Source organism: Archocentrus centrarchus, chromosome 11 (genome assembly GCF_007364275.1).
Source record: "Archocentrus centrarchus isolate MPI-CPG fArcCen1 chromosome 11, fArcCen1, whole genome shotgun sequence".
Classification (NCBI taxonomy): domain Eukaryota; kingdom Metazoa; phylum Chordata; class Actinopteri; order Cichliformes; family Cichlidae; genus Archocentrus; species Archocentrus centrarchus.
The window spans coordinates 8,211,718-8,237,892 of NC_044356.1; the positions used below are offsets into that span (position 1 = coordinate 8,211,718).

General features: G+C 41.0%; 5 long non-coding RNA genes across 5 annotated transcripts; 2 read left to right on the plus strand and 3 right to left on the minus strand.

The window, feature by feature from the left end:
* The first annotated feature begins 2,571 nt into the window (after positions 1–2,571).
* On the plus strand, positions 2,572–4,021 carry LOC115787579 (uncharacterized). Its single transcript, XR_004020517.1, has 3 exons — positions 2,572–2,735; positions 2,834–2,908; positions 3,988–4,021. It is a non-coding gene; the product is annotated as an uncharacterized LOC115787579 (long non-coding RNA).
* Positions 4,022–7,456: 3,435 nt separating this feature from the next.
* On the minus strand, positions 7,457–8,004 carry LOC115787562 (uncharacterized). The gene is made up of 3 exons (XR_004020515.1): positions 7,955–8,004; positions 7,635–7,721; positions 7,457–7,525 (listed from the first exon to the last, which is right to left on the minus strand). It is a non-coding gene; the product is annotated as an uncharacterized LOC115787562 (long non-coding RNA).
* Positions 8,005–8,019: 15 nt separating this feature from the next.
* Positions 8,020–9,798, minus strand: LOC115787563 (uncharacterized). The gene is made up of 3 exons (XR_004020516.1): positions 9,729–9,798; positions 8,354–8,414; positions 8,020–8,148 (listed from the first exon to the last, which is right to left on the minus strand). It is a non-coding gene; the product is annotated as an uncharacterized LOC115787563 (long non-coding RNA).
* A 108-nt stretch (positions 9,799–9,906) lies between these two features.
* On the minus strand, positions 9,907–14,818 carry LOC115788740 (uncharacterized). The gene is made up of 3 exons (XR_004020618.1): positions 14,598–14,818; positions 14,293–14,443; positions 9,907–9,990 (listed from the first exon to the last, which is right to left on the minus strand). It is a non-coding gene; the product is annotated as an uncharacterized LOC115788740 (long non-coding RNA).
* Positions 14,819–22,630: 7,812 nt separating this feature from the next.
* On the plus strand, positions 22,631–25,593 carry LOC115788044 (uncharacterized). Its single transcript, XR_004020562.1, has 3 exons — positions 22,631–22,896; positions 23,788–23,877; positions 24,861–25,593. It is a non-coding gene; the product is annotated as an uncharacterized LOC115788044 (long non-coding RNA).
* The last annotated feature ends 582 nt before the right edge of the window (positions 25,594–26,175 follow it).

Here is a 26,175-nt window from a genome sequence, read left to right on the forward strand (position 1 = left end):
CTCTGACATCCGCCTGGCACTGTACAGAGACACTCCCATCCCCACCGTGGCCATCGTCATGGCGATGGGGTCGATGAGGCTGCTCTGAGGCTGAATCTGGACCTCACCTGACATCTGCCTCTGCAGACAAAAGTTGGACACACAGGTGGAGACAGACATTTTAGTGACTATGTAAGCTGCACTGGCTGAGATCAGCTGTAATTGTCCACACTGTCCAATAAAGTTAAATTCAAAATTGAAACAAAAGAAAAAGCCCCTGAAGGGGCTGTTATCGCCCCACCTTAAACGAGACACTTAATTAGGAAGAAAATATAAAGAAACGCCACCTGGTGGCTGGAGGTGTAAACCACATTAAACAAACTAAATAGGGCTCCTTCATGTGTCATATTTACATCATATATAATTTCCCTTAAATGCAACAAAAGCTGATGCTTGGTGAAGTTTGGGGTAAAATGCACCCTTTCACAGCTTTAACCCTGAACGCTGAAACATGAGGGTTTGGAAGTGACAGATTGGACTCACCCTGTGTGTCAGAGCACAAACACGAGCTTTAACACAACAGAGCGAATCAACAGCCCAGCGATGAGAACGCGCTGGCACAGAAGACACAGATTAAGCCTGATACCTTCATTTTTAAAGACTGGGAGCATTAAAGTAAAACAAAAAATATCACACACAAACGAGCGAGTCTTTATCTCCAGTCAGTCAAACAAAAACAATCCTAACACACCCTCCATTTACCACCCCCGTGTCGTGGGACCGGGTTTGGAGTTTATAGAATCTGATTTCTTGTTTATTATTAAATAGCCTTGTTTTTGTTTTTTTGGTTCTTTGTTTGTTTATATTGTCATCATGTATTTCTTTAGTATTTCAGTCTTGAGTTCTTTGTTCCAGTTACTGTTTATACCAGAGTTTATTAGATTGCTCAGTTTCCCCCATGTTAACTTTACTTTTGTGTTTCTGTTTAGTTATTGATCATTACTTCCTGTTCTAATTTGTCAGTTAGTCATCTTCTGTGACTTGTATTCAGTTTTACTTCCTCCCCTGTGATCGGTTGTGTTTACACCCATGTCTTGCTTTCCCCCTTGTGTCCACCTTGTGTGTGTATATATAATCCTGTCTTCCCATCACTCCTTTGTCTTACTGTCTTTTAATCTCCTCTGCAGGCCTCCAGTCAGTTCGTTTATTCACACAGTGCACTTTGTTCTTTTTATCAGTTTCAATAAAGGTTTTTCTTTTTGGTTTAGTTTGTATTTGGGTCTAAAACGTTGTAATTCATCACACACCAATGCATCAGACAGCGTTACTAAAATATAATTAATTCTTGATAACCTGAACAAAATCAAATAGGCCACGAAGTACTGCAGGAACCACTGCAGCCTCTGTTGCATTTATTTTAAAGCTCTAATAGAATATAATTATGCCATATTCATACAGATTAAGCCAGGAATATCTGCAGTTTTAGTGCAAACATTCAAAGTGCCCCGCCACCATTTTTACTACTTTTTTATAACAGGCACATCAGTTATATTTAACAGCATTGTTATTTTCTGTAGCTTTAAATTAAGATTCATCTGCTCTCTGCGGCTTGAATTACAGGGTGGAGTCTGAACCATTATAGAACATAAACCCTCCTGAGATGCAGCTCTCTGTGCATCCTGTCCACTGTTTTCATCAGTCTAAAGTGTCCTGATTAAAAATGTATAGAAAACATAAAATATTCACTCAGACTTAAATTTGTTTTTGCTGCAAACACCATCATATCCTCATTAAACATGTTCTCCACTACACCTGAGACCATTCTCAAGTCATATAGCTGTAGGAATGTGAAATTATGACATCTTGAAATCAAAATTTGGCCACAGTCACTTCTTCACAATGAACACCACACAAAAATTCATAGAAATTGGAAATCAAATCTCTGCAAATTCCATCACAGTCCTATTCCCTATTTCACTAGGTGCCTGTTCAAAAATTAGTGTAATGTACTGTATAATTTTGAGTTCCAGTCATGTGTCCCATTTGTAAGGGCAGATAGCAATAAAAAGAAAACTACAAACTATTTGGGGTGTAAGTCTCTTCATTTACTCTTGATTTGGTCTTACAAAAAGCAAAGATGCAATAAAAACAAACGTTGGCACCACATATGATCACTTTTTGAGTCTCATAATTATTTGAGTGATGCCAAGGAACTTCAGCACCAAGGACAGCACCATGGACAGATCCTGAGCACAGTGCACAAGCACTGTGAATTCCTTAAGGCTACAGTAAGCAGCCACTGATATTCCAGTCAAGACTTTCATGCAGAACCACAAGATTACTCGACAGATCATGGTGTTTCCAGTCATTTATTCATTTGGTCTTTCAATTTGAATGACCTGTATGATACACATACAGTCTACCTATCAAACTCAGCATTAAAAAGGTCATTGTTCTATACTTAGACTTGGGCTCATAGCTTGTTTGGAAACATATTTATCTTTCCATCTGGACATATAGAAATCTAGTTATTTATCTAGCAACAAACAAAACGGTGAGATTTTGTTCCTGCTTTTCTTCTGCAGGAGGTGCTGACTGCAGAGAAATGCGCTCAGCACATCACCGTTCGGGGGTTGGTGCGCGTGCGCTGCGTGCAGGAGTTGGACCGGGTGCTCCATTTCATGACCAGGAAGGGCCTCATCAACACCGGCGTGCTGGTGACCAAACAGCCTCTGCTCCCAGAAAGATTCTGCTCTGTGAGTGTCCTCATCCACATTACCTACATTTAGCTTTTATTGTTATTTATTCTATCATGGCTTATAGGACCTTTTATCCATTTTATGGTTCTATGCAGAAAAACGTTATTATCATCGGTGCCGGGGCTTCGGGACTGGCTGCTGCGCGCCAGCTGCAAAACTTTGGCGCTCAGGTAAAGATCCTCCTCTCGACTGTAGTCCCGTTGGATCTCTTCCCTGAATGTGATCGAGGAGTTAATTCTGCTCAGGAAGGTTCCTCGTTAAGTGAGGTGACCCAGAAATATCTGCGTGGCAGCCACAATAAGAGCAGGAAGTGAAAATGTGAGTGGACAGCAGGGTGAGACGTGTCTGAACATTTAATTTCCCTGCTATGGTTGGTAGCCTATACTACTACAACAGTACTACTACCACTACTACTACTTCCTTCTTGTTTCTTCTTCCTTTTTAAAAAAAAATTCCAACAAACCTGGTAATGATTTTTTTCCATTGGGCTGTCCTTGTTTAAACAGCTTATATGAAACTAGACAGTAAGAATTTGAGTGTTTTTGTAGTTTCAAAAGTCAGACCTACATCAGCAGCATCCACCCTGATGAACGGCAGATGGATTACTGAAGTACTGAACTGCTTTTTTTCCTGTGTCCTTATGAGGAAGTTTTTGGGGTTTTTTTGGCTACTTAACCACAACTCTTGAATCATACACTCACCAACCACTTTGGCCCAAAGTGTGCCAAGAAAATGCCCCCACCCCCCCCCATTACACAATCAACACTAGCCTGTACTGCTGATATGAGGCAGGATGGATCCGTCATGCCTTCATGCTTTTTACACCAAAGTCTGATTCTTCCACCCAACTCATCAGAGCGGGCAACGTTTTCCCAATTTCCTGTTCTCCAGTTTTGGTGAATCCATGTGAGCCATAGGTTCAGTTTCCTTTGTGCCAGTGTGATCTTCTGCTGCTGGCATCAATAAGGCATTTTTTGCACAGAGAACTGCCCCTTTACTGGATTGTTTCTTTGTAGCACCATTCCCTGTAAACCCAGAGGTGGTTGTGTGGGGAAATCCCAGCAGATCAGCAGCCTCTGAAATACTCAGGCCAGCCTGTCTGTCACCATCAACCACGCCACGTTCAGAGTCACTTAAATCCCCTTTTTTGACTGATTAGATATTTGCACTAACAAGCAGTTGAACAGGTGTGCCTAATGAAGTGGCCGGTGAGTGTGCTTCACCATGTTGAATTTCTGTGGGTTTGCAGGTGGTGGTGCTCGAGGCAAGAGACAGAATAGGTGGGTGGGTGTGAGACAATGCTTCTACGGATGTCACCGTGGGGTGAGGAGCTCAAATTGTCAATGGGTGTGTAAACAAGAAGCCCCATCTACCTGCAGTTTAAATCTTCTGTTTGTGAGGGACAGCCAATCAGAAGGAAGCTGGCCTAAAGTGAGAGGCAGCTTGTTTTAGACAGAAGATCAACTGAGGAGCTGCACCAGCTCCTGGTATAAGATAAATGAGGATTATTTTGAGCTGACAATCATGCAGATCTGTTTTTTTTAGAGGCCAAACATAATTATGTGGAGCTGGAAAGTAGCTTATTAGGTCCTTAAAAACACACTGTAATAAAGAGCAGCCTCCAGTGTGCTGTGTATCTCAGTAATTCAACAGAACATTGGCTGCAGGAAGCTGCATGCACCATTCTTGGTTCTCTCGTAGCCTCGTGCTGTTTGTTCAGCTGAAAGAAGCCTTGACATTCAGTCTCTCCGTCATGAGTCCGAGGTTCAGGCTGCTGTAAAGAGTGTTTATGCAGTCAGTGGTTTGTTTGAAGCTGCCCTCGCCCCCACACCCCCTCCCTGACTCTGCACACTGAGATCTTTGTTATCAAGCAGTGCATTAGGACAGGAAGTAGAACGGGCCCTCGGTCACAGCAGCTGGACAAGCAGATAAGATGCTAAAGAGCTTTGCTGTCCCCATTCAGCCAACGGAAACTCACAGGAGAATTTGAGCAAGCCAATCAAAGTCGCCACAAAACACCAAGTCATTATATATTCAACATAGAGCAACAAAAAAGTCACAATGCATCTTTTTCTGAAACTGCTTTTTACTCAAACTGTCCTAAAAACGAGCTGCAGTTACCTGTAGGGAGGCCGGCAGCTTCACGCACACTCATATCTTTGTGCTCATCTTTGTTTTTGGAACCTTAAATCACAAGTTTCATAAATCCAAAGCAGCATCAACAAAAACTCCATCCATTCCCTTATCCTGTTAAGGGTCACGGGGGGGCTGGAGCCTATCCCAGCTGTCATAGGGCGAGAGGCAGGGTACACCCTGAACAGGTCGCCAGCCTGTCACAGGGCCAACACAGAGAGACGAACAACCTTTCACACTCACATTCACACCTATGGGCAATTTAGAATAGCTAATTAACCTAACCCCAGTAAGTGCATGTCTTTGGAATGTGGGAGGAAACCGGAGTACCCGGAGGAAACCCACGCAAGCACGGGGAGAACATGCAAACTCCACACAGAGAGAGGGAGAGGCCTGGGCCAAGGTGGAATCGAACCCAGGCCTTCCAGATGGTATTCTAACTGTGAGGCAGCAGTGCTAACCACTGCGCCACTGTGCTGCCATCAACAAAAACTGATGCAGTTTATAAGGTCTATTTAAGTCACTAATAGCAACAAGTTTTCCATCGGGGTTGCCAAATTGTGAGCAATCATCCTCCAGAATTAAATTTTTAATATCTTTTGGTATCATGAATTAGCTGCGCTACATCTGGACCAGTGGGATCACTACATAAGTAGTTATATATTTTAATAAAAGACACTTTTGGCTGCTCGCTCTGCAGGGCTGACTTTGCAGAGTTTTGCATCAGATGTCCTTCGTGCCTCCGGCTGGTATCAAAGCAGTGACCTTTTGCTTGTAAAGCACATTTGTGTTAACCACTACCCCATGGAGGCATGATAATAATAATAATTTTAGTAAGGAGAAAGGATATTGGTCCTTTCACCTGACATCTTTAAAAGACACGAAAAAGGGAGAAAAGTCCATGACTGCTCTGGAGTTTGAAGCTAAAATGTGATTTCGATGTTTTCATTAACAAAAAAAGGTCTCATTAAACACTCAGAGGACACAGGCTCGTTACTGACACTGGAGATCAATAACCCATCGCTATGCTGCTTATCAAGTTTGAATCTCAGTGACCTTGACCTCAAGGTAAAGGTCAAAGGAAAATTATGGGCATGGACAACAAGACCTGTGTGTTATTTCTGTGATTCAGTGTTTCAGAGTGACAACAAATCAGCTAAAACCTGCTGGGGGCGGGGTTTGTTGTGGGCACCACTTGGTTCATTTGTTACCTGTTAATTGTTAGTTATTATTAATCTCTCTCTCTCCCCCCTCAGCAGATGACCCCCCCTCCCTGAACCTGGTTCTGCTGGAGGTTTCTTCCTGTTAAAGGGAGTTTTTCCTTCCCACTGTCACCAAGTGCTGCTCATAGGGGTCATTTTGACTGTTGGGTTTTCTCTGTATTATTGTAGGGTCTTTACCTACAATATAAAGCACCCTGAGGCGACTGTTTGTTATGATTTGATGCTAAATAAATAAAATTGAATTGAAAAGAAAACTGATATTTTGATTGGATTTATTTATTATTTATTTTATTTGTAAAATAAAAAAAAAGTTCCATCTTCTTGCTTTGGTTATTTTGAAATTTTAAGCTATTAAAATTCACTTTTTCAAACTTCAAACTACATCCAGCAACTGGGTCCTGGTCTCTCTACTCTACACATATAAAACACATTAATGCGCTCTTACACAGAGTTTAGATTTATGGATTCACAGCACAATAAAGAAAATAAAATGCCGTTACAATAACAGTGTAAACAGCTTGCATTAAACCAGCGTCTTTGGTCCCGTCAGTCTCTGGATGATCCGGTGCTGGCGGCGTCTGGGTTTGGACGTGTTGGCGGCCCTCTGTCCTGACCCGTGGCCCTGACTGGAGCTCTGACCAGGGTCACCTTCACTCCTGCGGGACCCTGAGCGCCTGTGCTCTCTACTGCAATCACGTGCCCGATGAAATGCTGAAACACAGCAGAGCAGCACATCAAGACAATGGTCAGTCACTCGCCTTGATTTTTAACATTTCAGAGCAAATCTTTATCCACCTGAACTTTTTACAGAGCATCTTCTAAATGGCAAAACATTTCCAAATAGATTTCACCAAAACTTCAGTTTTAAATTTGTTACCACCCTAATATTTGATTTTAAATTAACTTAGAAATGAACTACACAACCTCCATCATCACCATTGGCTCTAAGCCCAGCTTCTTTAAGTCTTTCCTCTGAGTTCATAAAACCTCTGAATGCAGTTTGGGTGCAGATGATTTTATGCTTTGTTCAACACCAGTGCAGAGTTAAGATCTTTGATAAGCTAGTTGTTATTTGTTGCACTTAACTTAGATTTAATGGATACAACAAAGGAGTTTAATAAGTTTGGGATCAATAAAGCACATCTCATCTGTTCTTAAACAAGTGAAGTGAGATCTGCAGATATGTAGGAGGGTGACTGGCAAACATCACGAAAGGTTTCATCATTTGTCAGAAAGTCCGACTGAACCAACACACACTGGAGGTTTGAGCTCGTCTGACTAAAACACTTTGAGTCTTCTGTGGATAAAAGTCATAGAAATGAAATAAAGCAGTGTTTTAATGGGAGACCTCTGCAGGATGAAAGCAGCGCCCTCGTCCTTTGGTTTAGCTCTGGATGATTCAGCATCCTTTTCCCTCTGTGCTTTTACTTCCTGCATTCAAAGAGCATAACAAAAATATACTCTCGCAACTTATGATGAGAATGCAGATATTATTGTTAATAATAGGGGGAATTCATGGTTGTAGTTAAAATATTTCAACCTTTAAGGTCTCATAGTTTGAAGTCCTGGAAACGTAATCTTCCCATGATTTGGCAATGAACTCCTTTTGCTTCCAGCGAGACTTCATCTGGGATTAAAAAAGACACAAAATCATTATTAAAACAAAGATGTCCCAAAGGAAAACATATATTAAAATAAACTAAAGAAATGAATAGATCTGAAAACCTGGACTGATTTGTTATGCATGTGGAAATAAATCTGATCTGTACAGAAGTTCATGAAGGAAAAAAGAATGTGATTTGTGTGGCATAAAAGGTGGAAGTTTCAGGTGAGGCGTTTCCACTGTTTTACTCTCAGCACCTCTGTGTATGTGAGCTCCTCCTCGCTGACGTCCTCCTCCTGATGCTCCAGGATGCTTTTTGTTCCTCCATGAGCCTCCTTGCGGTGTCCTCTGCAGTCTTACAGATGTTGCTCAGAGCCTCCCGATCGGGGCTAACTGGCCTCACGCCGTCCACACTCAGCTCCCTGCTGATCTCGGCCCACACCTCACCGACCTGCAGCACCGTGACAGACAGATACCTCAGTGTTATCTGGGTTTATGTACAACTCAACTCAAGGACTTTTCTTCACAGTGCTGGGAAAAAGTCCTCACTCCCTTCCTGATTTCTTAGCTTTTTTGCATCTTTGCCACACTTGAAAGTTTCAGATCATCAAACTAATTATAATATTAGACAAATAGAAAATGCAGTCCAGACCTACTTGGCCCTGTGTGGGAAAGTAATTGTCCTCTCGGATGGTGATGCTTCTTTTGGTAAACCTGCTGTCAAAAAGTAAAGAAAAAACACCCTAAATATTTAGAACTACTAGGGCTGGGGAATATGGACCAAAATAATATCTCAATATTTTTTTACCTGAATGGTGATATATGAGCTTTATCTTGATATTTTTTCTTCCCAAAGGTACAAACAAAAAGGCACTTCTGAGTGTCCCAAATGTCACAAAGACACTTTTATTAACATTCAGCTGTAGATGTACATGAGAAATTGCTCAAAAATAAACCACTGGCATATTTAAATAATAATGCTCCTAAAATAAATAAATGCTTTTTCTGTCCTAAGGACTCGCAGCTGTGCTATAAAATGTAAAAAGAAAAGATCCAGAGCAAAAACAGCAAACGGCTGACTGATTCTTTAAAAAGCCAGTCTGCAGTGAAGCAGACTTCACCAAAGGGCTTCTTCCTGTGTAAGAGAACACCCAGATAGCAAATGTTCTGTGTTTGTTCACGGATGCCGCCCGGATAGCTCTCTGTGGCTTGTCGTCAGCTGATGACAACAGCTGTTTATAAGCTAACATTATGCCAGCTAACTTTAGACTCCAGTGTCCTAAAATCCCACTTTCTCTGCGATTTCTGATCACATTATCACTTCGTATGAGTTTATTCTAAGTGTTGCAGGTCAGTGATGATGGATCCACTCAAAGACAGGTTCACTAACAGCAGTATAAAACACCAGGGCTCACTGACTGAGGTCAGGATCTCCTCAGCAAGCTCACCTCAGTATCACTGACACTCCTTAACAGTTTTCCAGCCTCCTCCAGAGTAACGTGGAAGTTTCTCACTGGCACACTGACAGCTGCTTACACTCTGCCTTTTATTTAAGTTAAAGAGTAAAGTGGGCTGTATTAATAGATTAATAACTCTGCTGTGGCTGTCAGAGCCATCATCTATCAGTGAAGCTGATCTTAGATCAGATTATACATGTTTACATTAAAGCAAAGCTGATGTTTCTGTCTGGAAACCTTCTAAAACATTTTGTATCCAGTAAAGCAGAAATAATGAAATCCTCAATAAAAGTGAGCTTGTTGCAGCCCATCAGTGGTGATGTTTCACTGAACAATGACTTCAGAAAGGAAATGGTCATAAACTGTGGCAACACTTTAACAACAGTTCAAACATTCAGACATCAGTTTTAGGCAATTAAGCTCAAAATCATTATTTTACATGAAACCAAACTAAGGAAAGCAGTCAGACCGTCTTCAGTTCATGTTTGGAGTTATAAAACATCCTCATACATCCACCCACCCCACAGAAAGAGTGTAAATGTGTGGGAACCACTGAGAACTGAGTTTGACTCACCGAGTAAGAAACTGCTTCACCTTCTGTTTGCATCTCTGGACTTGAATCTCTGCTTCATCTGTGAGTCCAGGTTTTAGGAAATGTCACAGTGTCACATGTCTAATAAAAAGCTCTGGCTCCATAAAGTCCTCCATCCAAATCTGTGTGTCTGTGGAGCAGCAGTACAGCATCTTTCTTGCACAGGGTCAGCAGCACACCTCCATCTGTCTGCTGCAGGCTTTAGGATGTGTTCAGGGGCAGCCTGGGAAACACGACTCTGCATCTGTGATCACACAAGCAGCAGCACTTCAATGAACTTCCTTTGAACACATCAGTTTACAGTGTTGTGTCAGCAGCAGCCTTAAAGCATGAAGTCTGTCTGATACAGGGCTGCAACTGTCAGTTCTTTTATTATTTCAGTTATTCAAAGAATTGTTGCAGCCCTCGTCTAATTATAAGAATAGGTAAAAATGGCCTAAAACCTTCCACCCATGCATCAATATAATAATTAAAAACGTGCTTACTTAATAATTTGCTACAAAAGGATCTGTGTGTTGAGGTCTTATTAGATGTCAGTAAAATGTGGAACCACTGAACTTGATAATCCTGCACTGCTGTGAAACCCTGCAAAGCTGTCGCAGCTAATGGTTTGATTTTTTCCTCCATAATAACAAGCGTAATGTAAAAATGAGTCAGTCACTGTTCCGACTTGTGTAAATCATTTTAAGTTTAGACAGCGTTGGTACAATATGTTCCTAATTATATTCTGAAATAGTAGCATCACGAATTTGTTTTCTGATTACATTGTGGTCTGTTCCGACTTGTGTAAATCATTTTATGTTTAAGAAAAATGTTTAGTTTTACAATTTGTTTACTTCCGTATTTTCATGATGCTATGGTGACGCCTATTGTTCGTTTTGGGTACTGCACGTTATAAGCTTTTTCTGTCTGAGACGCCTTCAGTTCACTCAACCGTTAACAGAGTATTGTACAGCACGGTGGTTTCTCTCGCTCTGAACCTTGGAATAGATACGTCGTAAGTGTGTTAGTTACAATTTGTCATATAATACGACATGTGAACCATTTTCTTTGAATCATTAAGTTTGATGAAGCATCTCTGTGTTAGACTTTTGCTACTAACCTGTGTTATACATTGTTGCCTAGCATGTCCGTGTTTGTTAACTGCTTAATGTGAGAGTGCTTATTTTTGATAAGAAATGTGTAAATACATGTGAAAGTGTGACGAGACTTTTCTGACATGTTGTGTTTTATGTCTGTTGTAGTTTTACAATTTGAGTATATGTGGATGAAGTGGCAGTTCAATTAAACTTTCATGAAGGAAAGCCCCGCTCCTCATTTACTCTTGTTAGCTATCTGTCGTGCTTTGTTTGAACACAGCTGCCAGGACAGAATAGTCACCAATAAACTGCTGTGTGGAAGGCAGGAACTGGATCCTAATGCAGACTCATGAGACAAGACTAAACTTATAAACATGCGGCTTTATATGCTGCTAAACTCAGGGAAGGCATCCACCCATTCTGAACTGAATACAGACAATATAAACGCAGACATATACACGCAGACGCTGAGCAGCATGACGTCAAGATCCCCTCCTTATTGGATGTGGCAAAAATAAACAGAGCGCTGCATCACTCTGGTGCTTGTTCAAATCATATTACAGTTGAAACTGAAATCACGTATCCTGGTGTTTATTCCAAAAAGATTTTTCCAGTCGCTTGACGTACAATCTTTCAGTTTTTTATGGAATAAGAAGCCCCCGAGAATGAGAAAGGAGCTGTTGCAAAAAATTAAGGATTCTGGGGGCTTCGCTCTACCAAAATTTCTTATATTATTACTGGTCTGTAAACATCCGTACAATGTTATTCTGGCTTAGGACTGATGATAATAAACCAAACTGGTTGCCATTGGAGGAGGCTTCATGTGTCTCAGCGTCATTGTTTTCTCTTCTATGCCTCCCCATAAATTTCTCTTTTAAGTCATATTCAAATAATATTATAGTTTAAAAGCTCGCTAAAAATTTTGACCCAGGTAAAGCGACATTTAGGATTTCAGGGGAATACTCTTTAGTTCTCCATTCAATTTAAATCCTTTATTTCCTCCTTCATTAATTGATAAAACTTTTCCAACATGGAGAAGCCGAGGACTTGTGTCTGTAAAGGACTTTTTCATTGATGGCACTTTGGCTTCGTTTGCACAATTGTCATCCAAGTTTAATTTGCCCAGTACACACTTCTTTAGGTACTTACAGGCCAGAAAATTTATTAATAGATATTTTCCGGATTCTTTAAACATCACCACTACATTTTTGTTGGACTCTATAATGGCACTCAAACCTTCTTTGAAGGGCACAATTTCAAAATATATAATTTTCTACTTTCTAGTCTTTCAGCATCATCAGATTACCCCAGTATCACTTGGTCCAAAGAATTGAATATCGAAATCACTGAGCAGCAATGGGGGTCTATTTTGAAATGTATTCACTCATCCTCAATTTGTGCAAGACATTGTGTCCTTCAGTGTAAAGTGCTGCACAGGATACACTGGTCTAGAAGTAGGTTGGCACAGGTTTTTCCTGATATTGACCCTAATTGTGCAAGATGCAAATCAGGTTCAGCCAATCTTTCTCATATGTTTTTGACTTGCCCTTCCTTACTCACATTTTGGGGTTCGGTTTTCAATTCACTTTCAGCTATTGTATCAACCAGAATCCCATATTCCCCTTTGACTGCTCTGTTTGGGATTCTCCCTGATGTACATTCTCTGCCCTCCCATTCGGTTGAAGTTATAGCCTTTCTTACACTTATAGCTAGAAGAACTATTCTTATGCGCTGGAAAGATTCGCACCCACCCACGCATACAGGTTGGATAAAGATGTACTTTATTTTATGAAACTGGAAAAAATAAAATACTCCTTGAGAGGTTCAGATGAGAAATTTTATAAATCTGGCTGCCTTTTCAGAAACATGTTATGTCTCTGACCAGTGAGATGACTCTGTAACCACCAGGTTTCTGCCTTTTTTTTTTTTTCTTCTCTCCATTTTTCTTGTCTTTCATCCCCCACCTTCCCTCTTCATTCTTTGGTTTAGAAATGTTTGGCACACATACGCCTTAGTACACTTTTATTGTAAGCCCCCCCCCCCCCCCCCCATTTTTCTCTCTTTTTTCTTTTTTTATTTCTTTTTTTCTCGCCGTTGTTGTTTTGTTTTGGTTTTTTTTTCTTTTTTTTTTTTGATAATTTGGGGTTTGTTTTTTCTTTATATATATATATATATATATATATATATATATATATATATATATATATATAAGAAAGAAATAAACTTTTGTTATGTATTTACCTATGTTGAGGAGAACGATGATACTTGTTGAAGTGGAAATGTACGTTCGCTGCTCCCCTTATGTTGTTTCCTTATCTGTAAGATTTAATAAATAAATCGGAAAGAAAGTGGATCACATGGGCTCACCTTTCACATGTAAGAGTGAACTATTTTTTTAAAAATTGTATCTGGCAATAACAAAATTTTGAAAACATAACTCGCAGATAATACCATGTAGTCTCACACTGAAACCAGCCTCCAAACAATGAAGCTCTTACTGAACTGCATCACCCTGAGCTAACGACTCTGATACAGACTGATCTTCAGACCTTCTGTTTGCTGCTGTCTGCTCCTCACTCTGTTTCTGCATTTGTGTGATTATAATAACACTACATTTAATTTATGAAGCACTTTACAAATGTTGGAAACGGCTCTTTTTCTATAATTTTAGTGTACAGTTTCATTGCTAAAGGAAAATAAAGCAGATCAGTGTCTGTTGCAGTGTCTTATTTTAATTTGTAACCTTTGTTCATATTTTGTGTTAAGGATTTTTATTAATAATATTTAAATTGCTAAAAATCAGTGAACATAAATTTTTTTTTTTTTATTCATAAACCTGCAGATGCCATATCTCCATGTCAGGATCTGGTTATTGTAGACATTTATCATCCCAGTAACAGCGTTACAAACAGCTGTAAACACTCATAAAAACATTAGAAGGTCAGTTAATATGAGGAGCTGCTGAATTTAAGTAAAATAAATTTCATTTCATGATCTTTTGCAGATCATACCTCAGTCTCTGCCTTCATCAAACATGTCCCAGTGTGATAAAGCATTCAGAAGATGACTTATATGCCCCCCCTTCTCTATCTAGCTACATGACAGATGCTCCCAGATTAGCTGTGCTAGCTTAACTTTACCTGCAGTCAGTCCTGGAAAGGGTCAATAAAATCATTCATGTTCCTAGCCCGGTATGACAAACTACCGAGACACCCACCTAAACTGCCCCTGTGAAATAAATCCCTGAGGGGTTTTTTGAACTTTTAAACTCAGAGCTTCCATCTATGTTAGCTAATATGACGGTAGCTAATGTGCTATATAAGCTAACTCCACCGGCACAATCTCAAATTTCTCAATAAAAACAACAAATAAAGCAGTTATTTTCATGATCTCCTACCAGGACAAGTTTACTGAACAGGTAACGCTAGGAATGAAGCACATTTAACAGAAGAGTTTACAGCTCTTACCGTAGAGAAGCGCTGCCGTCCACTTCCTGCTTTCTGTGTGAGAGCCGCTGTCCGTGGGCGGGCCGGGTCCTCTCCGGAGGGCCAGAACTGAGGAACAGCCTGAACGGATCGGCTAACTTGAGGGCGGGTCCGCCCCGAAATGCTTTGCTATCTGGGAAAACATGTAAACAGACTGAATGAACAAACTTCCATCCTTCAGTCAGCAGGATTTCAGCCAGCTCAGTAAATCCAGAATCCTATCCACCAGCTGCATCGGGAGGACACGAACAGACCCACTTCCAATATTATAAGGTCACGTGACTTACGGTACAAACCAACAGTCAGGTACTCTTGGGGGTCCGGGCGATGCCAAAGCGCACGAACGGGCGCAGTAGAAGGCGGTATGTACACAAAACACAGTGATAGCGGAGGATTTCAGGTTAACAAAAAACTCTCCAAAAGTCGCCGACGTCGCCGGGAAAACTCGCTAAATTTTTTCGCTAGTCGCTTCTTGTAAAAAAATAAAATTCTCTAGCGGGGTCTGAAAATCCGCTAAACCTAGCAACAAATTCGCTAAGTTGGCAACAGTGCTGACAGGCAGGAAGTCAAGCGTAAGGTGGGTGGGGCTCCATTCTCAATGGGCGGGGCATGGAATGTTTTTGTAGGCTGGGCCTGTTCCAAACAGCAAACGCAAGATGATGACGTCATCTTAGTCAAAGGATCAAATGACCGACACATTCTGAGAAATCCTGTATGTAAGGGCAGCCTGCATTCTGGACACACACTTCAAGTGGATACAGTCAAGAGCGATTCACAACGAATTTTGTTCTTCTGCAGACAAAACCATTAAAATTAAAATGTTAGACATGAGTAACCAGCACCAAGACTCTGAATTGTTGCATAGTATACAACATCGTCTCAGCAGCCTTGAGAATGACTTTCATAAAGTCATTTCTGAAAAAAATGAATTAAAGGAGGAAGTCAAGAGAGTAAAATTGTACATTTACGACCTGCAGGTCCAAAAGTCAGTCATGCAAATCAAGCTGGACCAATATGAGATTCAAGTGGGAAAGCTAAATGATGAAGTAGCAGCAAATAAAGAGCAAATCATCAAGCTGACCTCACTGCTGGAATCCAAAACGGAGGAGCGAGGGGACCAGGTTTGTTCAGAGGCTCAGGAAGAGCCCAGGGACTCTGAACTGGACATGAAGAGGCTGAAAGAGCAGCTTCTGCAGAGGGACAGTGAAATCCTGAACCTGAAACAGGAGAACAAGAGTCTCTCTGCCAAAGTTAAACGCTTTCAGAAAGCCAGGGCTCTGTGGAATAAGACAGACAAGAAAATCCTGAGCCTGAAACAGAAGAACAGGAGTCTCTCTGCCGAAGCTGAACGCCTTCAGAAAGCCGAGGCTGAGTGGAATGAGACAGACAAGAAAATCCTGAACCTGAAACAGAAGAACAGGAGTCTCTCTGCCGAAGCTGAACGCCTTCAGAAAGCCGAGGCTGAGTGGAATGAGACAGACAAGAAAATCCTGAGCCTGAAACAGAAGAACAGGAGTCTCTCTGCCGAAGCTGAACGCCTTCAGAAAGCCGAGGCTGAGTGGAATGAGACAGACAAGAAAATCCTGAACCTGAAACAGAAGAACAGGAGTCTCTCTGCCGAAGTTGAATGCCTTAAGAAGCCGAGGCTGAGTGGAATGAGATAGACAAGAAAATCCTGAACCTGAAACAGGAGAACAAGAGTCTCTCTGCCGAAGTTGAACGCCTTAAGAAAGCCGAGGCTGAGTGGAATGAGACAGACAAGAAAATCCTGAACCTGAAACAGAAGAACAGGAGTCTCTTTGCCAAAGTTGAAAGCCTTCAGAAAGCCGAGGCTGAGTGGAATGAGGCAGCACACGGAGAGATGGTGGAGCAGGGGATGCTGGCTCTCCAAGAAGAAAATAAAAATCTGATGGATGAGCACAGGGAGGTCTATAGAATGCAAAAAAGGTTGAGAAAGGCCACCAAAAAGCTTCAACAAGAAAGGAAAATTTTTAAGGAAGAAAAGAAAAAATTCAATGAAGAAAAACAGCTGGAGGAGGAAAAGAAAGGTCTGCATGGACAGCAGCAGGAATGTCAGAAAGTAAGTCAGGCACTGAAAGCACTTACAGAAGTGCAGAAAGACATTCAGGAGAAAAAGACTGACAGAGCAGAGCTCTTAAAGACACAACAAGAGACAATGAACCTGCTGGAAGTGATAAATTTGCAGCTTGGAGAGTCAGACATAGATAATGATAGTAATGAAATAAAGAAGCTCCAGAAAAAGAAAGATAAAATAGAAAAAAAACTGCTGAAAGCCAGAGAGAAAGAATTAGAGAAGCAGGTGAAAAAACAAGAAGAAGAAGAAAGAAAACAGCAGAAAATTCGAGAGAAAGAAGCAAAAAAAGAGCAGAAACGACAGGAAAAAGAGGCAAAGAAGCTGAAAAGGCAAGAACAGAATGAAAACCGACGATGTTGCCTCTGGTCGTGGTTCTGCTGCTCAGCTCAACCTGAGGATTAAGCCTCCTCTTCCTCCTCCTCTCTACCTTTCCTACTATCCTTCCTCTCTTTCCTTTCACCCCAGCCGGTCTCAGCAGATGGCCGCCCCTCCCTGAGCCTGGTTATGCTGGAGGTTTCTTCCTTTTAGAAGGGAGTTTTTCCTCCCCACTGTCGCCTAGAGCTTGCTCATAGGGGATCATATTCTGATTGCTGGGATCTTATCTTTCCTCTCTTTTTTCTCTCCTTCATTTTTCCCCCTACTTCAGGTGTGTTGAAGCAGAGACACATCTAAAAGTTGCAGGACACTGGACCTCGAGGCCTGGACTTGAGGATCCCTGCCCAACTTTAACCTTTTTTATTTTTAAACTACTTTAATCTTTAAATAAACTCTTAAACTATATGTTTGCATCTCTGCGTGTGATTATTTAGAATCATCAAAATGCTTCCACAACTCTGTTAAGTGGTTAAATGACATATCAGTGATTGTTGAAGCCATTTCTTTTTAAAATAATAGTATACATTTGGGAAAATATATTTTGGTAAGTATAAGTAATTCTATTATTAATCTGTCACTAATAATTTGCAGGAATAATAATTTGGTAGTTATGATGTTATAATATCTTTGTATACTGGTAGGAGGTAGGAGAAAATGCACTGGAAGTCACTGGACCTTAGAGTGACACAATTTTTCGACCTACACTGCACTACACACTGTAAAATGTAGTTAGATTAGAAAGGTCAAGATTCTCCTTTATGTTTTGTTTCTTGCTTTTTTTTAGTAAAGATACAAAAGAAGATTCTTTGGACTCAAGACCTTAGTTTTACTAATGTGTGTTGAGTGCAAAACACTTCAGGGTCCAGGCTAGCGAGGCAGCCGTGCTGCTGCAGCCACAGTGGTATTTTAAAAAGGTTTTCTAATAAATATTACCATTGATCATTGTCATATTTACACATACGTAAGCAATTGTACAGAACCTGGAAGATGAAGAATTTGATGAAGATTTTAAAATGTAAATCTTTGTAAATAGTGTCTGAGATGAATAGTTTGAGTTATAATGAAAAAGCACATTTTGACCAATGGCGTCATGACATCAAAAGAAACGTCATGACGATGTCGGGTTATGTCATGTTACAGAGAACGCCATCGTATCCCTCAGTACCAAATTTCATTGTGATAGATGAAAAATTCCCTGAGATAGGTATTTTACAATTTGACCAGTGATGGGGTGACCTTGACATTTGACCTTGAAACTGAAATCATGTTCTTGGGTAGCTAAGGAATATTTCCACAAAGTTTCCTACATTTTTGGCTCAAAACTAACTTTTGTCCATCTATTAAAAAAAAAAAAAATAACGCAAATACGTGAATGTTGTCCCAGACGCACAACGGTAAAGAATCTTTTCACAACATCTTGGATCCAGAGTGTGAGCTGGATCATCACCAAAATTTAAAACTTAATCCCTTGTTTCTTGTACCACCCCAACGACTTTTTCATTTGCTCTCATTTCATTGGAGCCTATCCCAGCTGTCATAGGGCGAGAGGCAGGGTACACCCTGTACAGGTCGCCAGCCTGTTGCAGAGCCAACACACAGAGACAGACAATCCTTCACACCTATGAGCAATTTAGAATCACAATTAACATTACCACAGTAACTGCATGTCTCTGGACTGTGGGAGGAAACCAGAGGATCACTGTACAATCTCCAATCTCATGGTATATTCTGTATGATGACAATAAAGGTGTTCTTTCTATAACTGGAGAAAACCCACACAGACACGGGGAGACAATGCAAACTCATATCTGGGCCAAGGTGGATTCAAACCCAGGACCTTCTGGCTTGGAGGCAAGAGTGCTAACCAACAGTGCTAACCAAGTCCTGTTCTTGCAGAGCGGTCCCTGCAAGAACAGGACTTGAAAGAATGAATAGAAAACACTGGGGCATGTCACAACCTGGCTCATAAGGCCATGACACAAAGGGTGGACACACCATTTGCCATTTTAAAAGGATTTTATTCAACAAACTTAAACAGAACTAAAGACAGACGAGGTGTGGAAGCCAGTAGGGTGTCCATGTGTGTAGAGATGTTTGTAAGTGTTACAAATACAGCAAATAACAAAAACCTAAAGGAAACAAAGATAACACAAAACACAAAGACCTGAAACACCTGAAGAGTAAAAACAGGCAGGGGTCGTCACAGGCAAAAGACCAAGGTCATGCGAAAGCATCTCAATCTGAAATATGGGAATGAAGTCGCTATCTTGTGTCCTGTCTCTCTCCCCCCTCAGCAGATGACTGCCCCTCCCTGAGCCTGGTTCTGCTGGAGGTTTCTTCCTGTTAAAGGGAGTTTTTCCTTCCCACTGTCACCAAGTGCTGCTCATAGGGGGTCGTTTTGATTTTTTGGATTTGTTCTGTAGTTACTGTAGTGTCTTTATCTTGCAGTGTCTCGAGGCGACTGTTTGCTGTGATTTGGTGCTATATAAATAAAACTGAATTGAGGATAAGCGGAAATGAATGGATGGATGAATTATTGTGGAGCACACCTTTTGACAGTGGTGAGGACAAGTTACTTTAGTTTCCTCTCCAGGCAGACTCAGGCTGCATCCTACAGCCTTTTTTTCCCAGAGTGGAATGCTGAAAAACCCTGAGAATAAATCTCTTAAAGAACCACCTGAGGAGCAAACGCTGGCCCATGTGGTCTGATCCATCAGATGAGCTACTCTAGCTCAAATTCCTGAAACAGTTAATGCTGGTTCTGAGAGAATGGTGTCATAACCATCTCAAAGATTTATCTTCATGTTCGGCTGCTTTCAGCACTGCTGGTATTTGTTTAGACTCTTTGGCTCCAGTTGATCTTTCAGCATTAACTTCAATAGTTACTTCCTCCAAACCAGCAACATGTTTGTTAGATCCCATTCCTACTAGACTGTTCAAAGAAGTCTTTCCAATTATTGATGCTTCAATCTTAAAAATGATCAATCAGTCTTTATTAGTTGGCTATGTACCACAGACCTTCAAGGTGGCTGTAATTAAACCTCTACTTAAAAAGCCATCACTGACCCAGCTGTCTTAGCTAATTATAGGCCAATCTCCAACCTTCCTTTTCTCTCAAAGACTCTTGAAAGAGTAGTTGTAAAACAGCTAACTGATCATCTGCAGAGGAACGATTTATTTGAAGAGTTTCAGTCAGGTTTCAGAATTCATCACAGTACAGAAACAGCATTAGTGAAGGTTACCAATGATCTTCTTTGAGCCTCTGACAGTGGACTCATCTCTGTTCTTGTCCTGTTGGACCTCAGTGCAGCTTTGATACTGTTGACCATAACATTTTATTACAGAGATTAGAGCATACTATAGGTATTAAAGGTACTGCACTGCAGTGGTTTGAGTCATATTTATCTAATAGACTCCAATTTGTTCATGTAAATGAGGAGTCTTCTTCACACACTAAGGTTAATTATGGAGTTCCACAGGGTTCTGTGTTAGGACCAATTTTATTTACATTATACATGCTTCCCTTAGGCAGTATTATTAGAAAGCATTGCATCAGTTTTCATTGTTATGCAGATGATACTCAGCTTTATCTATCAATGAAGCCAGATGACACACATCAATTAGTTAAACTGCAGGAATGTCTTAAAGACATAAAGGCCTGGATGACCTCTAATTTCCTGCTTCTAAATTCAGATAAAACTGAAATTCTTGTACTCGGCCCCACAAATCTTAGAAACATGGTGTCAAACCAGATACTTACTCTGGATGGCATTACTTTGGCCTCCAGTAACACTGTGAGAAATCTTGGAGTCATTTTTGACCAGGATATGTCCTTCAATGCACATATTAAACAAATATGTAGGACCGCTTTTTTGCATTTGTGCAATATTTCTAAAATTAGAAACATCCTTTCTCAGAGTGATGCTGAAAAGCTAATTCATGCATTTATTACTTCTAGGGTGGACTATTGTAATTCAGTATTATCAGGCTGTCCTAAAAGCTCCCTGAAAAGCCTTCAGCTGATCCAAAATGCTGCAGCTAGAGTACTGACAGGGACTAGAAAGAGAGAGCAGATTTCTCCCATATTGGCTTCTCTTTATTGGCTCCCTGTTAAATCTAGAATAGAATTTAACAGAGACCTCACAGTCCCATATCACCCCAACAGAGCACTTTGCTCTCAGACTGCTGGCTTACTTGTGGTTCCTAGGATACAAGAGTAGAATGGGAGGCAGAGCCTTCAGCTTTCAGGCGCCTCTTCTGTGGAACCAGCTCCCAGCTTGGATTCAGGAGACAGACACCCTCTCTATTTTTAAGATTAGGCTTAAAACTTTCCTTTTTGATCAAGCTTATAGTTAGGGCTGGATCAGGTGACCCTGAACCCTCCCTTAGTTATGCTGCTATAGGCCTAGGCTGCTGGGGGGTTCCCACAATAGATTGTTTCTTTTCATTCACCTTATTTACTTTATTTATACTCCACTCTGTATTTAATCATTAATTGTTATTAATCTCTGGCTCTCTTCCACAGCATGTCTTTTCTCTCTCCCCTCAGCCCCCCCTCAGCAGATGACTGCCCCCTCCCTGAGCCTGGTTCTGCTGGAGGTTTCTTCCTGTTAAAGGGAGTTTTTCCTTCCCACTGTCACCAAGTGCTGCTCATAGGGGGTCGTTTTGACTGTTGGGTTTTCTCTGTATTATTGTAGGGTCTTTACCCACAATACAAAGCGCCTTGAGGCGCTATATAAATAAAACTGAATTGAATTATTGAGGTGATACAGTACTATGAGGTCTTTGAGATAAGATGGGGACTGATTATTGAGGACCTTTAAATGTGAGGAGAAGAATTTTAAACTCTATTCTGGACTTAACAAACATGCTTCCATGTAAAGGACTAAACACAGAGACAAGAAGACACATTAAACATGAAGACAGTGGAAAGGACAAAGGCATGAACACAAAGATGGTTCAGAGGGAGGCACAGACAGGGAAACACTGAAGGAGCTAACCTCAAAATAGGAACTGAAGGTAAATAAAGAGAAAAGCCAACTTATCAGGCAGAAAACACTCCATAAAATGTAAATAAAAGAAAACAGTTTATAATATTTCGGCTGCAGATATCGAGTGAATCTGCAGCAAATGCAGACATGCGGTCATTTGTTGTGCACAATCAGCACCTTGTTGTCTAGTCCACCGTCCCGATCCCTTATACAGACACATTCTCTGTCCCTTCAGAGGACTTTATACTGGCTCACTGTAAATTCCTGGGTTATCTGAACCATAACCAAACTATTATTTAATTCTTACAAATTCTGCATTCAAATGGGCTCCAAGCCCCCGCAGTGTGACACCCAGATGCAGTAAAGTAGCTTTCCTTTGGGGCTGTGCGTGTCACATTTCAGCGGGTCTGATGTACAGTTCATTCATGTACAAAATTATTTTTCCGAATAATCAAAACCTAATGTAAAATTTGATTTATAAACAATAATATTCAAATCATGAAACCTAAAATTCAAATCTTGCAGTATGTTTCTGTGAACTTTTCCTCCAACACGCTGCGTTTATGTAGCCGCTGGAGCTCCGTGAACAATCAGTGTGGCCTCATAGAAAGGGCGGCCTTATGTAACATCACAGTCACTTCAGACAGAACAGATCCTCAGTCTGATTACGTCCAGGAAAGCTGCAAGCTCTCAGCAGGCGCTGCTGTTTTCTGCAGTAAAAACATTTAGATGTGTTGCTAAAAACTATTTTCTCTTTTTGGGTTACATAAGTGACTGCAGTGCATTAACACACATGTTCCTTCAAGCGTGCAACATGCTGCACAGAGCGACCTCTCCTCCTCCTCCTCGTCCTCCTCCTCTCTCGTCCATTTTACTGGCTGGATGACAAAATCACCCCTGACAGGCCGGAGCTTTTCATGCAGCTCTGTGAGTGTTTGTGTGCCACACTGTACCAAAGAGCAGGGACACACAGGAGCCCATTCGCTGCATCAGGCCACCCGCTGTTGGTTCAGACTGCCGAGGGGCTTCGCGGGCTGGAGGTCCGTCTGCCGTCGATGAGGGCGAGCGGTGCTGGGTCCCGGCTGGATGCTCGTCAACGCCACAAGGACCTGAAAACTTCCAACTGTGAGACTGATGTGTTTTACCTGAAGGCTGGTGATGGAGATATCATTAATAAATGGTTTATAACACATTACATTTAAGTTACTGTTGTACAAGACTTGTTAAAGTGGTAACTCCTCCTATGTAACAGTTACTATAATTACAGGTTTTATCATCAGTCAAATTCCACTAAAGGCAAATGTATCCAAACACATCCTAAAGTGTGTTATAAACTACTTATTAAAGAGTTACAGTCTAATCCTTGGAAATAATAAACAAAGGGACTTAAAATTAGGTGGAAATATTAATAAAAATGTATAATTTTATTGCTTTAGTAGTTTTAAAACTGATACTTGTGTGAGAAAGTGTATGTATGGCTGTGATATCAGTTTGAAATTAGGCTAAAGATGGTTTTCAGCTTATCAATGTGAGAAAAGTGCTCAAATTGAAGAGAAGATTTGTAAGTATTTGTTCTCGAAATAGATTTTTTTTTCTTAGTTATGAACTCAAGTGTGACTTGAATATATATTGAAAACATCGTCAACTTAATCAGGCAGTTATGAGTATCATTTGCATCTCCTACAGGCAAAAATCTGCTTTTAAGATCAGTGACTTCCAACATGAGCGTTTAGTTCTCCTTGAAATAAATCAGAGGGTGTTGCAGCATGAAGAATAAATGCATTTATTTTCTAGTTTGATCTTTTTATCCTTTTCCTGTCAAACAGTGAAGGCGTCTAAAGGACGTTTCCCAGACATGGATTAAGCCTCAATTAACATTAAAATTCACTTAAGATTTGTTGAAAATGTTTTTAGTCTAAAATCAGGCTTAGTCCATGTCTGGGAACCTGAGGCATAAATCTGATTCAACAATATTGATTTGATGAAAAAGGTGATGGTAGTTTTCCTCTCCTGCAGGAAGCTCCTTGACCCGTCTGACGGGCTCAGACAGCAGGAATGATCATCAGACTGGGAAGACTGACTCCGGGATACTTCCGTCTCCTCCAGGTCGGTGTCTCTTTGTGACTCTTTTAATTCCTGATTGCATCCACGTTTCATTTAACGGGTTCTTCATCAGTGAACGTGTTCACAGTCTTCTCTCTCTTTTTATCACAAAGAGAGCAAAAACAAATTTAAGTCTGAATGAATATTTTATGCTTTCTATACATTTTTAATCAGGACACTTTAGACTGAAAAACAGTGGACAGGATGCACAGAGAGCTGCATCTCAGGAGGGTTTATGTTATATAACGGTTCAGACTCCACCCTGTAATTCAAGCTGCAGAGAGCAGATGAATCTTAATTTAAAGCTACAGGAAAATAACAATGCTGTTAAAACATAACTGATGTGCCTGTTATAAAAAGTAGTAAAAATGGTGGCGGGGCACTTTGAATGTTTGCACTAAAACTGCAGATACTCCTGGCTTAATCTGTATGAATATGGCATAATTATATTCTATTAGAGCTTTAAAATAAATGCAACAGAGGCTGCAGTGGTATCTGTGTCTTCTGTGCCAGCACGTTGTCATCGCTGGGCTGTTGATTCGCTCTGTTGTGTTAAAGCTCGTGTTTGTGCTCTGACACACAGGGTGAGTCCAATCTGTCACTTCCAAACCCTCATGTTTCAGCGTTCAGGGTTAAAGCTGTGAAAGGGTGCATTTTACCCCAAACTTCACCAAGCATCAGCTTTTGTTGCATTTAAGGGAAATTATATATGATGTAAATATGACACATGAAGGAGCCCTATTTAGTTTGTTTAATGTGGTTTACACCTCCAGCCACCAGGTGGCGTTTCTTTATATTTTCTTCCTAATTAAGTGTCTCGTTTAAGGTGGGGCGATAACAGCCCCTTCAGGGGCTTTTTCTTTTGTTTCAATTTTGAATTTAACTTTATTGGACAGTGTGGACAATTACAGCTGATCTCAGCCAGTGCAGCTTACATAGTCACTAAAATGTCTGTCTCCACCTGTGTGTCCAACTTTTGTCTGCAGAGGCAGATGTCAGGTGAGGTCCAGATTCAGCCTCAGAGCAGCCTCATCGACCCCATCGCCATGACGATGGCCACGGTGGGGATGGGAGTGTCTCTGTACAGTGCCAGGCGGATGTCAGAGAGGGTCCGACTGAAGCGGCCGACCGCCTGAGAGGTCTCACCTGTTCGCCGCTGTGCGGGCGGGTCACGTGACAGACGGCACGTTAGTGAACGTCGGAGAAAGTCTGTGTAGTAGGAAGCTCAGAGTGTGTGTCTGTGGGTGTGTGCGTTGCTGGAAGGAAAAGCGAAGGTAAATGTGAGTCAGCGTGTCACCTGTGTGAGTCTGTAGTTTGATAACCCTACGTACTGTGTGCAGGTTTCCTTGAAAAGGAGTATTTAATCAGGTATTCTAGTGCAATTAATCATTAATTAATAAACGTCTCAGCATTGTAGTTTTGTTCAGTTTTAACATACACGTTTGTGTAGTACACAGATGTGCAGGAAATCTCATAAGATAACAACGTGGGAACTCTGATCACCTTTCCGGTCATTTCTTGTAGTCTGTGAATAAATCCTTGAGCAAAGTGAGTCACTGAGTATTCATAGGGAGAGTTTTTCACCAGAGCTTCTTCGAATTGCTAATTTATAACATATTTCATGTTAGTTCAGGATTTACTGAAGAAAATGTCTGCAGATGTGAAATGTAACTCAGAACATTTACAGTTTATGGGTCTAATAAAAATGCTCACATCTTCCGGCTCCTGCGTGCAGACTGATGTTTTCATTCAGGTGTTTTTCAGCTCAAACACGGACAAAGCTCAAACCTTTAAAGGACAGCAGGGGCTGGATCGCATCATTTCCTTTGCAGCCTTCCTGTAACGCAGCACAGACGCGTCACTGTTTTCAAAGCGGCCTCTGGTTCTCAGGCTTCATCCATGTGGAAACGTTGTGAGGGGAAGCGGATGCTGTCGGGCGGCTGCACGGCCTGTATGGGCTGATTAATGTGAATAAAGCTCCGACAGAGGAAGTGATTTTTACCGTGGGTGAACGGCATGAGTTTATTTTCAGAGCGGATTGATTGAGTCTCACATGAGTTAGTGAAACAGTCCTGGGTGTGATGATGACCTCTCAGCGAACATCGGTCGGGGGGACAGTTCTGAGGGTGAGCTCTTCCAGCTCAATGTTCAGGACCCTAAAAATGACTGTGCCATGTAAATACTGGTCTCAGGATTATTGGCAACTTATAAGATTAAAAATGTGTTCAAGGCCCACTGTTGCTGTATTAGTTTTATTATAAGCATTTGTAGAACATTTAAAGTCATTTTCTGTCTTAGTAA